Source organism: Mustela erminea, chromosome 5 (genome assembly GCF_009829155.1).
Source record: "Mustela erminea isolate mMusErm1 chromosome 5, mMusErm1.Pri, whole genome shotgun sequence".
NCBI lineage: Eukaryota > Metazoa > Chordata > Mammalia > Carnivora > Mustelidae > Mustela > Mustela erminea.
Window position 1 is genome coordinate 3952918 of NC_045618.1, and position 14685 is coordinate 3967602.

At 46.6% G+C, this 14685-nt stretch overlaps 1 protein-coding gene across 4 annotated transcripts in view; it reads left to right on the forward strand.

The window, feature by feature from the left end:
• The window catches only part of FSD2 (fibronectin type III and SPRY domain containing 2), a 42431-nt gene that overhangs the window by 3372 nt on the left and 24374 nt on the right, over nucleotides 1-14685 (forward strand). For 3 of the 4 annotated variants that reach the window (XM_032341987.1, XM_032341985.1, XM_032341988.1), the window contains exon 3: nucleotides 1171-1341. The gene's annotated coding sequence lies outside the window, so the exon portion shown is untranslated. Of the gene's footprint in view, nucleotides 1-867; nucleotides 1342-14685 lie in introns of all 4 variants that reach the window. The other variant, XM_032341986.1, reaches the window with a different exon arrangement.

Sequence of the window (14685 nt, forward strand, 5' to 3'; positions counted from 1 at the left end):
GAAACCTCATTTGAGAGATCTTGGAAGTGGTCCACCAGGGCCTATAAGGGGAATGTGAGGGACCCCCTGAATAGAGGGGTTCTCAGCCTGGTTGTGGGAGCTCGAGGGAAGGGTCTCCATAATGGGAAACTCCAGAGATGTAAAAAGCTCCCCAGGAGGGCTCCTGGGTGGCTCAGTGGGTTAAGCCTTTGCCTTCGGCTCAGGTCATGATCTCAGGGTCCTGGGATCGAGTCCTGCATCGGGCTCTCTGCTCAGCAGGGAGCCTGCTTCCTCCTCTCTCTCTGCCTGCCTCTCTGCCTACTTGTGATCTCTGTCTGTCAAATAAATAAATAAAATCTTTAAAAAAAAAATGCTCCCCAGGAGAGAGAGAGGGGAGACAAAGAGGAAAAGAGGCGCACAATAGGGAGCTCTAAGCACCTGCCAGCCCAGAGAGCCTGAAGCTAGCACCCACTGCGGCATCAGCTCCATTAGAGGCTGTCTTACCATCTTGGCGCTTCTGCCCTGGTGTTCCAGCAGCAGCTCAGGGAGGAGGTGTGAGAAGGGCCCAACCTCATTCCTCCTTTCCCAGAGCAGACTTCCAGCTAAAGAGGCCCAGACTCTTTAGGGTAGGGGAGAAGACTTTGATACTGGCTAAGCAAAGTTTGGGTTTTGCATTAGTATTCTGGACAGTACGCTCAGTTACTGAATGGAGACTATGCCTTCAAATAACGCTAGGACTGAATGTCACCTAAGAGGGAGCAGAAAGTCACGGGTCTGCTGGATTGTTTGTTTGTTTTTTACTGGAGAGGGGAATGATTTCCACTGTGGGTACATGTGAAAGGAATGGTGGAAGGAAAAAAAAGCGAAATTGCATTTGTTTCCCTTCAGAGTTGTACTTGTTCAAAACACTTGGGGAAAAGTCCTTCAGGCCAGGTGGAGGCCACCCGGCTCGAGGACTCTCAGAGGCCCTCCCTCCCTCTCTGCATGGCTCGCATCTGCCCCCCGCCCTCTGCACACGACCAGCCACCCAAGCAGCTCAGGGGAGCTACAGACCTCACATCCTCCCAGTAAATGAAGGAACTCGGGGGACAGCATGTGACCCCTCCTGGTGACACTTGAGTGCTAAGAAGTGCAAGACAGCCGCGGCAGGTCTATATTTGGGCTCTCACACACGACTGTTGCTATTTGCAGTGGGAGCTGGCTCATGTTACCATCACCTGTCACCTTCCATGCTCCAGTTACAGCCCTTGCTGTAAGCCAGGCAGGGACAGGCTGCAGGGCTTGAACAGGTGACCTGGAGGGAAATCCTTCTCCAGAGGCCTTGGAGGTCAAAGAAGAACCCGTGGACCCTGAAATCAGCAGGCAAGTTTCTGGGTGATCCTATTCTTCTAATGCAAAGGGTATTACTAGGAAGTCAGTTACTTAATGGTGCAATGTTAACGCAATATTGTTCCTTTAAGGAAAGAGGTATCATCCTAAATTGCGGATGTGTAAATGGCAGTCAACAGTGGGAATGTTTTCTGTGCCCTCCTGGAGCACGGGCTCGCCTTGACTGAATGCGGTGTTGGTATGGGCTGTGAAAGCCTCTGTGGCTGCCGATTCCTGCAGTGTACCCTTAAAGTATTTTTAGTGCAGGAGTCCATTTGCTAGAACAGTTTGGAACCTTGTGTAGTATTCTCCTCTGGCTGTGGTAGCAGGCTGATCAACACATTTTATTTTAATCGGCATGTGTGTCCTGACAAATCGTAATTTCGTATTTTGATGGAAATACGGAGAAACCAAAGGACAATCATTTTTCACCTGTTACACATACCCGTCTCCCCATGGAAAGTTTTCAGGTTTGGACTCTGCCTGTGAGAGCTGATTTGAACTATTCGTGTCACTGTACAGCCAAGGCTTGATAGCAAGTTTCCTTAGTTGTGGCTCGAGAACTGCAAAGGGCTACCTGGGTGGGCTTCTGAAATTACAGGCAAAATTCTGTCGGTGCCCTAGGGGCTCACTTTTAGGGAGAGAATTCACAGCTTTCAATAGATTCCCAGAGGTGCTCGTGCCCCACAAGGTTACAGTCATTTGGGGGGGGGGGCTTTTCTAATTAATGCACTGGGACACACCTCCCATATAAGACTTCGGCAAAAGCCTTTTTTGTTGTTTTGTTTTTTGCTGCAGTCCTATAGCCTAGAGTAAAAGCTATCAACTACTTTATTTTTTATAGGCTGTGACCTATTTATTTCTCTAAGGCTCAGTTTCATCATTTATAAAATGACAAATTCTTTTTTTTTTTTTAAGATTTTATGTATTTATTTGACAGAGAGATCACAAGTAGGCAGAGAGGCAGGCAGAGAAAGAGGAGGAAGCAGGCTCTCTTCTGAGCAGAGAGCCCGATGCGGGGCTTGATCCCAGGATCATGACCTGAGCCGAAGGCAGAGGCTTTAACCCACTGAGCCACCCAGGTGCCCCTAAAATGACAAATTCGTGTTAATCGTCCTTTCTTCCCCAATTCAGAATGTTTTGGTAAGGCGCTGAAGGAGTCCAGACGCTGAGGCGGAACGGGCACAGCCGCTCTGCGGGGGTGTTGCAAACCTCCCATCTCGGTGCTGAGTGCCCAGACCAGTTTGTTTGTCTGTCCAAATGGGAAACGCAGGCCTGGAAGAATCTGTGCTTGTTAGATTTGTTCTTGATGTTTCCCAGCCTTCTCGATTGCGTAACAGTTTGATTTGGTGTTTCACTCTCCAGCTTCCCGTTGAAAGAATTGGTCAGCGTGATTTATTGGTAATACGGAATTCTGGTTTTCTCCCTTTTGGTAGTGCACAGAAGTGTGTTCTTTTTAGCAGGCTGCTCTGGGGTCTGGAGGTAATATGGTTTCCTGGAGAGCTGGGTCCAGGGCCAGCTCTTCACCTGCTGTCCGAGGGCCCCTCCGTCCCTAGAGTTCCACACCTCTGCCCGGGGGCCCCCGGAAGCTCTTGCTATGAGAACCAGTGACCTCCCAGCTGACGTCTGGGCCTGGATGTGAGGCTCTTCTGTCCTGGTGCCTCCTCCCGACTTCAGTTGTTTTCCGGGGAGACAGTGACCCCATAGCAGCCACGGGTGGCTCCTCCTTGCGAGGGCCACTGTGAGTCTTCACGTTCTGACCCTGGTCCTCACCCTTCATGAGTGCCCCAGAGGGAGAAGCTGAGGTCCGGGCAGTGATTCTAGCAGCCACCCCCACACTCATGACAGCACCGGACACGGCCTGAGGACTCACGTTGAGCCACGTGCTGTGCTAAGGATTTTACACAATGTTCTATTATTGCACCCCAAAGAATTCACATACATCGTGCTATTTCATCTAAATGCTAACTTCATGAGGCAGGAACGAGCAAAAAGCCCATCACGTGGGCTCATGAAAGCAAGGCCCAGAGAGGTGGTTTTTCCCAAGGCTACAGCACTAAGAAGTAGCTGAAACCAAAGGCAAACAGAGCTTTCTCATCCAGAGGGCAGTGGCCTCAGCGGTGAAGGTGGTGTGGGGGGGGGTTATCTGGAGATTGAGTTGACAGACCCGGAATCAGCACTAATCGGGCATCAGTCACATGGGTGACGGCAAGGATGAGCTCCCGGCTCTGGTTTGGGTGCCGAGGGGAGGGGGTGTTGTGCTATGTGTCAGTGGATGTTAGGAACGCGGTGGCCCTCTTGAGGATGTGACAGGCGTCGGCCATGATGGAGGGGCGGTGAGGTGGGGGAGGGTGGGCCGCTCTCAGCAGCAAGAGCAGCCCTGGCCAAGACCTCAGGCGAGACTTGGCGTGGGACAGAGCCCTGGGCTCCGTCAGAAAGAACAGTGGTGTCCGCTGGAGAAGGTGACGGTGTTTGGGGGGGGGGCACTAGTGCAGAAGGGGTGCCCACTGTCCACGGGAGTTGACGGAGACTTGCCAGTCATGGAGCCCTCAGAATGCAGGGCCTGTGGCCAGCAGATGGTAGAAATAAGATGGTTTTAAGAAATCTCTGCCTGCAAGGTGTCAGTCAGGTGTGGCCTCGAGCGCTGGGGCCGTATTAGTTTATTTAATCCTCGTAACAAGTCCTCTTCACTTTCAGATGAAGAAGCTGGCTCGGGGCCACTGAGGCAGGTGGTCAAGATCATATAGTGGTTAAGGTCATGTAATGAGACTGTCACTGACCCCAGAAGCCAGGCTCTTCTTTGTGCCTGCAAAGCCATCCCCGCCTTCAAGCACTTCCCCTGCTGGGAGCTGGGCTGGGCCTTCCCTGGTTCCGAGTCTGTGATAGTGAGGCTGCGGGTCAGACCCCCCCAGACCTCAGTGTCCTGCAGCAGCAACAGACGTTCCCCATGTTTCCACCGCTTTGCTGAGACACACTTGACATCTGACACGGGGCGGGTGTAAGGGTTACCCTGGGATGGTGTGACACATGGCCATACCGTGAGACGGTGACCCCGGCAAGGTCGTTCACCGTAGGGTCCCTCACATCACATCATTACCTTTTATGGCCTGCGGTGGGAACACTGAGTGTACAGTGCGGCCTCGTTCACCACCGTCGCCGCGCTGACCACTTACTCATCTTGTCACTGCCGGTCTGTACCCCTCGACCAGCATTGCCCCATGTCTCCCCCTCGCCAGCTGCTCAGCCACCGTTCCAGCCTCTGTTCCCGTGAGCTCAGCTTGCTCGGGTTCCACGTCCGTGAGGGAGACCATACAGCCTCGGTCCTTCTCTGCTGGCTCCTCTCACTTAGTGTAACGCCCTCCAAGTCCACCAGGTGGTTGGAAACGGCAGGACTTCCCTCCTCCTTTCTTTCTTTCTTTTTTTTTTTTTCCCCTAAAGATTTTATTTCTTTATTGAGGGAGAGAGAATGACAGAGCGGGAGCATGAGAAGTGGGATATCAGAGGGAGAAGCAGACTCCTCGCTGAGCGGGGAGCCCGATGCGGGTCTCGATCCTGGGACTCCAGGATCATGACCTGAGCCAAAGGCAGTCGCTTAACCAACTGAGCCACCCAGGCGCCCCAGGACTTCCTTCCTTCTTACAGCTAAGTAATATTCCGTGGTTTTCCTTCTTTATCACCCATTTGTTGATGGACACTTCAGTTGTTTCTGTCTTGGCTGCTGTGAGGAACGCTCCAATGACCACAGGAGTAAAGATCTCCCTTTGAGATCCTGATTTCATTTCGCTCATACATATGGTAGTTCTGTTCTTAATTTTTTAAAGAATTTCCGTACTATTTTCCATAACAGCTGTACCAATTTACATTTCCAACAGTAGACAAGAGTTCCCTTTTCCCACATCCTCACCAACGCTTGTTATCTCTTGTCTTCGGGGCTGACATTCTTTTTTTTTTTTTTTTATTTGACAGACAGAGATCACAAGCAGGCAGAGGAGAGGCAGGCAGAGAAAGGGGAAGGGAAGCAGGCTCCCCGCTGAGCAGAGAGCCCAATGCGGGGCTCGATCCCAGGACCCTGGGATCATGATCTGAGCTGAAGGCAGAGACTTTAACCCACTGAGCCACACAGGCACCCCCAGGACTGCCATTCTAACAAGTGGGAGGTGCTATGTCATTGTGGGTTTTGAGGGGTTTTGTTTTGTTTTTTGTTTGTTTTTAGGTAAGCTCCATGCCCAGCATGGAGCCCAATATGGGACTTGAACTCACAACCCTGAGATCAAAACCCAAGCTGAGGGGCGCCTGGGTGGCTCAGTGGGTTAAAGCCTCTGCCTTCCACTCAGGTCATGATCCCAGGGTCCTGGGATCAAGCGCCGCATCAGGCTCTCTGCTTGGCAGGAAGCCTGCTTCCCCCCTCTCTCTCTGCCTGCCTCTCTGCCTACTTATGATCTCTGTCTGTCAAATTTTAAAAAAGAAACAAACCTGAGCTGAGATCAAGAGTTGAATGCTTAACTGACTGAGTGACCTAGCCATCCCCTCACTGTGGTTTTCACTTGCATTTCCCTGACAATGAGTGATGTTGAGTGCCTTTTCATGTGTCTGTTGGCCATGTGGATATCAGAAAAGTGTTTAGTTATGTCCTCTGTCCATTTTTAATCAGATTATTGGGGGTTTTTTGCTATTGAGTTGTACAAATTCCTTACATATTTTGGATATCAACTATCGTGTAAATAGTTTGCAAAATTTTCTCCTAGTTGCCTTTCCATTTGTTGATTGTTTCTTTTGCAGTGGAGTTATTTTTAGTTCGATGGTCTCCCGCGTGTTTATTTTTGCTCTTATGGCTTGTATTTTTGGGGTCACGTCCAGAGCGTTGTTGCCAAGACCGATGTTGAGGACCTTTTTCCCTTGTTTTCTTCTAGGAGTTTTATGGTTTCATATCTTACATTTAAGCCTTTAATCTACATCTGGAGTTAATTGGGGGAAGTGGTATAAAATAGGGGCCTGGTTTTATTTTTTTGCATGTGATTACCCAGTTTTCCCAGCACTGTGTCGCGAAGAGACCGTCCTTTCCCACAACGGGGTCGTTCTGATTAACTAGGTGGCCACACTTGCAGGAGAGCAAAGGCTCAGAGCCCCTTAGGACGGAAGGCTTGGACTGTGTTGTTGACCAGTAAGGGATGTGGGGGTCACAGGCTGGATCTGGGCAGGGGAGAAGGCAAAGTGGCGTTTCCCCAGCTGGGTGGCCCCTTTGGCCTCAGGAACCATGGAAGAGAGACGCGAGCTGAGGTGGGGCTGTTGCACGTGGACTCAGGAGTGTCTTGCAATCCTTTGGGTCTGGTACATGTGTGGGGCTATAGAGGGAAGGTTTCTTGGTCCATCCCAATGCTGGTTTTGCTGGGATGCAGACCCATCGTAGGGAGCTGGGTCCTACTTCACCTGAAGCTACGCTTCCCCATCCCTAAAACAAGCTACGTTGTGACGAGGTGCCAGGACTGCCCCAGCCAGAGTCTAACGGTGGGCAGGGCTCTTACAAGTGACCCCAAAGAACATCCAGGCTCTGCGATCTTCATAAATCGCAGGTGCTAGGGAGACCCCAAAGCTGCTTGCTTTGTGATGCTGACTCTGGGGCAACCGTTATTCATCCCCTTCTCCAGCCCGGCGTAGACCAGGTCCCCGTGGACCTGCTGGTGGACCAGGACACAGTGGAGCTAGTACCTCGGCCTCAGTCCTGCGTGGTCATAGCCAGGGTACTCAGCCTCGCCGCACATTACTGATTCTTGCCACTGTCGTCCGTGTAAAGAGTTTCAGAGCCTTCAAGAATGGGACCGAAGTGTTCCTGAACCCTGATGTGATGTGCACTGCCTCGGAGTCAGGGGAGTAAAGTTTCCTTATGGATCCAGACCCCAGAAGCCAGTTGTATGCCTGGTATGCGGCGAGGGGGCGTTCGCTGTCTCTGTCGCTCCTGGCCGCTGGGAGTCCGCCGCTCTGGCTGGTGCTGCCGGGGGAAGTGAAACAAGAGCATCCTGTGCGGACTTCAGAGCGGGGCAGGCAAGAGGCAAGAGTCCCAGGGACTCCCCAGGGCAGAGCCTGAGTCGTCCGTTCCCACTGTCCCCCCACGCGCAGAGAAGGCCAGTCAGCAGCTGTGTTTTGTCTTGCCATCAGCATGACCTGAGGTGAGCCCATGGCGGGGGTGTGAGAGACCTCCAAGGAGGGTTATTGCCCTGATGAAGTTGGAAGAGTGACATTTGGGACAGAGCCCAGATGAAGAGAAGTGGCTGGGGACGTTCCCAGGTTAAGGGTAGAGCGGGTCTCCCTCCCTGGCATCCAGAATCTACTATGACTCTTCCTGAAGTAAGGCCAGATGGGGGACGGGGGTCAGTCCTCTGTGCTCCTAACTGCCCCCCTTAGCCTTTCCCTGTGCTCATAGGACAGACCTGGGGGGCGGGGGTCAGGCAGCAAGAGGAGCCCGCAGCGAGCTCCGAGAGTGAGAAGGGAGGGCTGGGCCACGAGGGCAAAGGGCCCTCTCTGGGCCAAGTTCTTTTCCCTGACAGCGTAGGTGGGACAGCTGAGTGATCCTTAGTCTCTGCAGATAGAGCAGACGAAAAAATAGGAAACCGAAGGTGCAGACAAAACGATACAAATGTGCAGGGAGGGGCTCAGGACCCAGTCAGTGGCGTTAAAGGCAGAGCACAGAGAAAGTGTGTTCTCCAAGAGGGTGCCAGCTCCCTGGGACTTCAGGCATCTGCTGGCGTGGCCTGTGGGGGTGATCACAGGCTCGTGGCTCTGGAGATAGCATGTGTGTTGTCACGTCCCACACCAGAGTGAAGAAAGTGAGAGGCAATGAGCTCCACCCAGCGGTGTCAGATGTGGGAGAATGAGAATGTTCAGGAAGGCTGCGGCTTCTCTAAACTTCTGCCTGTGCTTGGAGCAGAGGTCGGGGCTAGAGACAAGGATTTGGGCCACTGGCAGAGAGTGGGCCATGGAGCCACGAGAGTGGACAGAATCACCTGGCGCAAGTGAGAGGGAGGAGGGGGGCAGGAATGGAAGCCTGGGAAAGGCCCGTGTGGGGAGCAGCCCAGTGGGGGACTGTCCCGAGAGCAGACGGCAGGCTGAGCCGGGTCAGCAGGGTCAAAAGTCACAGAACAGCCGGCAGAACATGGGCCAGTGTCCATGGATTTCACAATTAGGGCAGCAGAAAACGCTGTATTTTTTAAAAGGCAATCAAAACCAGAGAAAATGGAAAGAAACATGAATGGCATTTTTTACATAGCTTTGGGGTAGGTATTGAAAGGATAGTCTATCAACAGCGAGGAGTCCCTCACTGCAGAAGGACCAGCACTGTGGGTCAGGGAGGCGCTGCCCCTGACTCCAAGGGGTTAGACAGACAGCTGTCTGCTGGCTCTGATCCCACAGTGGAAACTAAGGCGGGGGGCTGTTTGACTCATACTGATGGTTATGGTGGGGGTGGGGGAGTGCTAAACTTGGTCTTTCCATTTTTTTAAATTTTGTTATTTTCCTCCAAAATGTATTGCATATGTACCATGTTGGAACGGTTTAGTAATAGTAGTTCTCAATTTTTACTTTTTTCAAGATTTTATTTATTTATTTGAGAGAGAGAGAGAGAGAGAGTACAGGCAGAGGGAGAAGGACAAGCAGACTACCCACTGAGCAGGGAGACTGATGATAGGTGGCTCGATCCCAGGACCCCAGGATCATGACCTGATCTGAAGGCAGTTGCTTTCACTGACTAAGCTTCCCAGGTGCCCCACCCAGTAATGGTGTTTTTTTTTTTAAAAAGCATTAGGTTTACCACAATTCGTTGTTAAAGGGGGCATTAGGAACTGGACTGTGGGGTTGCTTACACAACTTGAGAAATTTACTAAAAACTGTAGAATCATGCACCTAAAACAGGTGAATTTTATGATATGTAAATTATAATTCAATAAAGTTATTTTCAAAATAGATTAGTGAGTAAGTTAAGCAGTTCACAGAATTCCTGGTTTTATGTAGGAATGCGTTTTTGATAAAGACTTGTGCAGGCTAATTAGAATGGTAGAACAGTTCAGTGGGTAGAAATTTCAGTCAATATTTGGACATCAACTGCACCTGTTGTGACTTGTACAGTTAAATGAAATAAAATAATAATAACAACTGGTTCTCTAAACCAAAAAGGTCGTTCTAAGGGGCGCCTGGGTGGATCAGTCAATTGGATGACTGATTCTTGATCTCAGCTTAGGTCATGATCTCGGGGTTCTGGAATCAAACCCTGTGTTGGGCTCTGCACGCAGTGGGGAGTCTGCTTGAGATTCTCTCCCTCTGCCCCTCCCCCTGCTTGTGCATGTTCTCTCTCTCTAATAAATAAATCTTTAAAACAAAAGGTCATCCTTTTTTGTGTATGGATTAGTGGTCTTCAATTTTTTTTGGCTCATGACCTCCCTTAGAACCTTTATATTATCTAAAAATTTTTATCAAGTTTAAATAACCTTGTATTAAGTGATAGTTTCTCATATATGATACCAGAAATACAAGCTAAAAGAAAGAAAATAGAAAATTGGACTACATCCAAATTAAAAACTTCTGTGCTTCTAAAGGACACCTTCAAGAAAGTGAAAAGATAATTTACAGAGTGAGAGAAAATATTTGCAAATCAAACATCTGATAAAGGACTTATATCCAGAATTTATAAAGAACTCTGACAATTCAACAATAAATAGGGGTGCCTGGGTGGCTCAGTCAGTTAAACATCTGCCTGCCGCTGAGATCTTGATTTAGGGTCCTGGGATCGAGACCTGAGTCAGGCTCCCTGCTCAACAGGGAGCCTGCTTCTGCCTCTGTATCTGGCCATTCCCCTGCATGTGCTTGTGCTCTCTCTCAAGTAAATTAAAAATAAACAAACAAACTAACTAAAAAACCTCAACAATAAGTGGATAGATAACCCAATTTGCAAATGGATGTATTAAAGTTCTCCAGAGAAACTGAATCCAATAAGGGGGAGAGGGGTACATGTATGTGTATAAAGAATGTGAGAGAGACATGTATCTTAAGGAATGAGCTCAGGCAGTTACGGATGCTGGCAAGTGCAAAACCTGCAGGGTGGGCCAGCCTTCTGGAGACCTAGGCGAGAGCCAGCACTGCAGTTCAAGTCTGAAGGCCACATGCTGGTAGAATTCCTTCTTGCTTAAGGCAGAGCCACCTTTGTTCTGTTCAGCTCTACGACTGATTGGAAGGACCCAGTGATGTTATGGAGGGCAATCCGATCTACCCTAAGTCCACCAACTTAAAAGTCAATCTCATCCAAATGAGCAAATAGAGACAAAAAGTAGATGGTCATTATCAGGGGCCGGGGGAGTAACTGCCAATGAGTTTTGGGAGGTGATGACTGTTCTGGAATTGGGTATCAGTGATGAGCCCATAACTCTACATTTATTAAAATATTAACTTGTACACTTTAAAAAAAAAGATTTATTTATTTGGGGGAGGGAGCACGCAAGTTGGGGGAGGGGCAGAGGGAGAGAATCTTCAAGCAGACTCCCTACTGAGCATGGAGCCCAATGCGGGGAATCGATCTCATGACCTTGAGATCATAACCTGAGCCAAAAGCAAGAGTGACTTAACCAACTGAGCCATCCAGGCATCTCTAAATTGTACACTTTAAAAGTGGAACCTTATGGTGTGTAAATTATATCTTAAACCATTATTTTAAAAAGTACTAATAGTTTTAAAAGATACACTTTCTGACATGTTATAAATGTTTACATTTCCGAATAAAACTATTTTATAACTCTTAAATTTATTTAATGGACTCTTAAATACTACTATAGTTTGCTGCCCTTCATCAAGTGTGCTAAAAAATGCAACAAAAGCTCTTATGGAGCACCTGGGTGGCTCCATTGGTTGAGAATCCAACTCTTGGTTCAGCTCAGGTCATGATCTCAGGGTCGTGAGGTTGAGTCTCATGTCGGGCTCTAGGCTCAGCATCAAGTCTGCTTAGGATTCTCTCTCCCTCTCTCTCTTCCCCTCCCACTCATTCCACTCTCTCTCTCTCAAATATATAAATCTTTAAAAAACAAACGAACAACTCTTTTAGGGGCGCCTGGGTGGCTCAATCAGTTAAGCGTCTGCCTTCAGCTCAGGTCATGATCCCAGGGTCCTGGGGTTGAGCCCTGCATCGGGCTCCCTGCTCAGCAGAGCCTGCTTCTCCCTCTCCCACTGCCTGCTGTTCTGCCTACTTGTGTGCTCTCTCATTCTCTCTTTCTCTCTCTCTCTCTCTCAAATAAACAAATAAATCTTTAAAAAAAACCTTTTATAACATTAGAAATTTTACCTTGTTCTTTTTTTTTTCTTGAGGTTGTGTTTACATTTAAATTTTCAGAAGAGAAGTTTCAGAGTTTTGTCCTAATGTATTGTTTTTCTATATTTAGAAAGTCTTATTGATCATCTATGAGACTTCTCTACAAAAAAAATACATGCATGGGATTTAAATTTTTTTATTTTCCTGGAACCATAAGGCTCTAAATGGTAACCTCTTTTTTCTTCTGGATTAATTTATCAAAACAATTTGTAGGCACATATGAGCAAAACACATACATTACTAATTTTGACAAATGCTAAACAAAACAAATGTGAAATGGAAATGCATCTCTTGGTGAGCTGGGTAGGGCTTTTCTTTTTTTTAAAAGTTAATTCACATTTTCATGTATGAATTATTACATGCAATTACAAATTATATTATTATAGCACTATCATTCAACTCTTTGAACTCTTTCCGAAATGTATGCCAAAAATTACATAGTCGTCTATTGTGAAAAATCATTTTTAGTCATAGGTCAGCTGACACTTGATTAGATCCTCCTTCAGTTTTGTTGAAAGCAAAGAATTGGAAACCCCTTAGCTTACAAAAGAATGTTTCTTTTCCTCCCCTTGGCTTCTCTCCTGACCCACGCAAACTGTGCGGGATGATAAGTGGTTATTATTTGTTGTGGAGCGAGTAATGCACTGTTCCTTCTCTCCACCTGGCCATTCCCTCCCACTCCTTTTGTCTCATTCCAGTTCCTACAAGGGGTGGCATTTATACCACCGATCTTCAGACTACAACATCTGTACATAAAGACTTTCCAAGGGATATGTGGATGGGGATAATTTTAAGAGTATTAGATTCCAGATGCTTAACATAATACTTAATCTTCCCCAGAGCTGCTCTCCCCTGAAATAAGCCAGCAGTTGAGGCTTCATGCAGGTTCTGTGTTCACAATATCCCTTCCTCTCTTTGTTACAAAAGTAAAACTGCACCCTTTTGCTTTTGAATATTACATTGCCCTGTAAGATTTCATGGCCTTGGAATTTAAAAACCTCTAGTGGGGGGCATCTGGGTGACTCAGTTGGGCTAGTGTTCAACTTTTGCATTTGGCTTAGGTCCTGATCTCAGGGTCCTGGGGTCGAGCCCCCATGATCCTGCTTGGATTCTCTCTTTCCTTCTGCCCCTCCCCGAATTCATGGGTTTTCTCTCTCCCTCTCTCATAAATAGATAGATCTTTATTTTTTAAAAAAAATACTTTATTTGTTTGACAGAGATGACAAGTAGGCAGAGGCAGGCAGAGAGAGGGGGGGAAGCAGCCTCTGCCTTCGGCTTGGGTCAAGATCCCAGGGTCCTGGGATCGAGCCCCACATTGGGCTCTCTGCTCAGCAGGGAGCCTGCTTCCTTCTCTCTCTGCCTGTCTCTCTGTCTGTTTGTGATCTCTGTGTGTCAAATAAATAAATAAAAATCTTTTTAAAAAATAGAAAATAAATGTATATGTACCTAACACCAGGACACCAAAATACATGAAGCAAAAAGTGACATAAATGGAGAAAGAGACAACTCAACAATATCAGTTGGAGACCTCAGTACTCCACTTTTGATAACAGGATGACTAAGAAGAAAATAAATAAAGAAATAGGGACTCAAATAATACTATAAACCAGCTGGACATCACAAACGTCTAGAAAACACTCCCCCCAACAACTGGAATACACATGCTTCTCTAGGCATATCAAACATCCTCCAGGATAAACCAAATGCTAAAATAAGCATCCATAAATTTAACAGGATAGAAACAATGCAAAAATATGTAATCTGACCACAATGAGATACTATTAGAAGTCAATAACAGAGAAATTTGGGAAATCACAAATATGTGGAAATTAAAAATATACTCCTAAATAACCAACATATCAAAGAAGAAAGCAAAAGGGAAATCAGAAGATAATTCAAGGTGAATAAAAGTAAAAATAAAACATACCGAAAGTTTTGCCACATTATTGGGATGTGGCAAAAGTGGTGCTTAGAGGGAAACTTATAGTTATAAATACCTGTATTTAAAAAGAAGATCTTAAATCAACAACCTAACTTGCCACTTTAAAACACTGAGAAAAGAATAGCAAACAGAACAAAGCAAGTAGAAAGAAGGAAGTATTAAATATTATAGTGAAAATTTATGAAGAGGGGAATAGAAAAACAAATGAGAAAAATCCAAGAAAACCAAAAGCTACTTCTTTAAAGACATCAGCAAAGCTGACAAGCTTTTACTTAGGCTGATCAAGAGGAAAAGAGAGAAGACTCACATCACTAGAATCAGAAATGAAAGAGGGGACATTATTACCAAACTACCAGAAATAAAGTAGTTAAAAAGAAGACCATGAACAGTTGTATTCCAGTAAATTAAATAAATGAAGTGAACAAATTCTTGGAAAGACACAAACTACCAAAAGACTCAAGAAGAAATTGACAACTATTGGCCTATGTAAAATAGGATGAATTAATAATAAGGGGAAAAAATCACAAAGAAAAACCCAGATAGCTTCACTAGTGAGTTACAAAACATTTAAAGAAGAATTAATGCCAAGTCTTCACAAGTTCTTCCAAAAAAAGTAGAAGAGAAGGAATATTTCCCAACTTACTCTGCAAGGCCATTATCTCCCTTACATCAAAGCCAAACAAAGACATTACAAAAAGAGAAAACTACAGGCTAATATTTCTTAGGAATATGAATGCAGAATTCCTCAAAAAATACTGGCAAACTGAATCTAGTAAACATATATATATATGATATACATATATCATATATATATCCAAAACATCATGACCAAGTGGGATTTATCCCAGGAATGCAAGGTTGGCTTAACCTCAGAGTTTGCAGCAAGTTCTTAGATATGACACCAAAAGCACAAGTAACAAAAGAAAAAAATTAATTAGACTTCATCAAATTTAAAAACTTTGGTGCTTCAGAGGACACCATCTATAAAGAGTGAAGTGCCTGGCTGGCTCATTTGGTAGTGTGTGTGATTCTTGATCTTGGGATCATGAGTTTG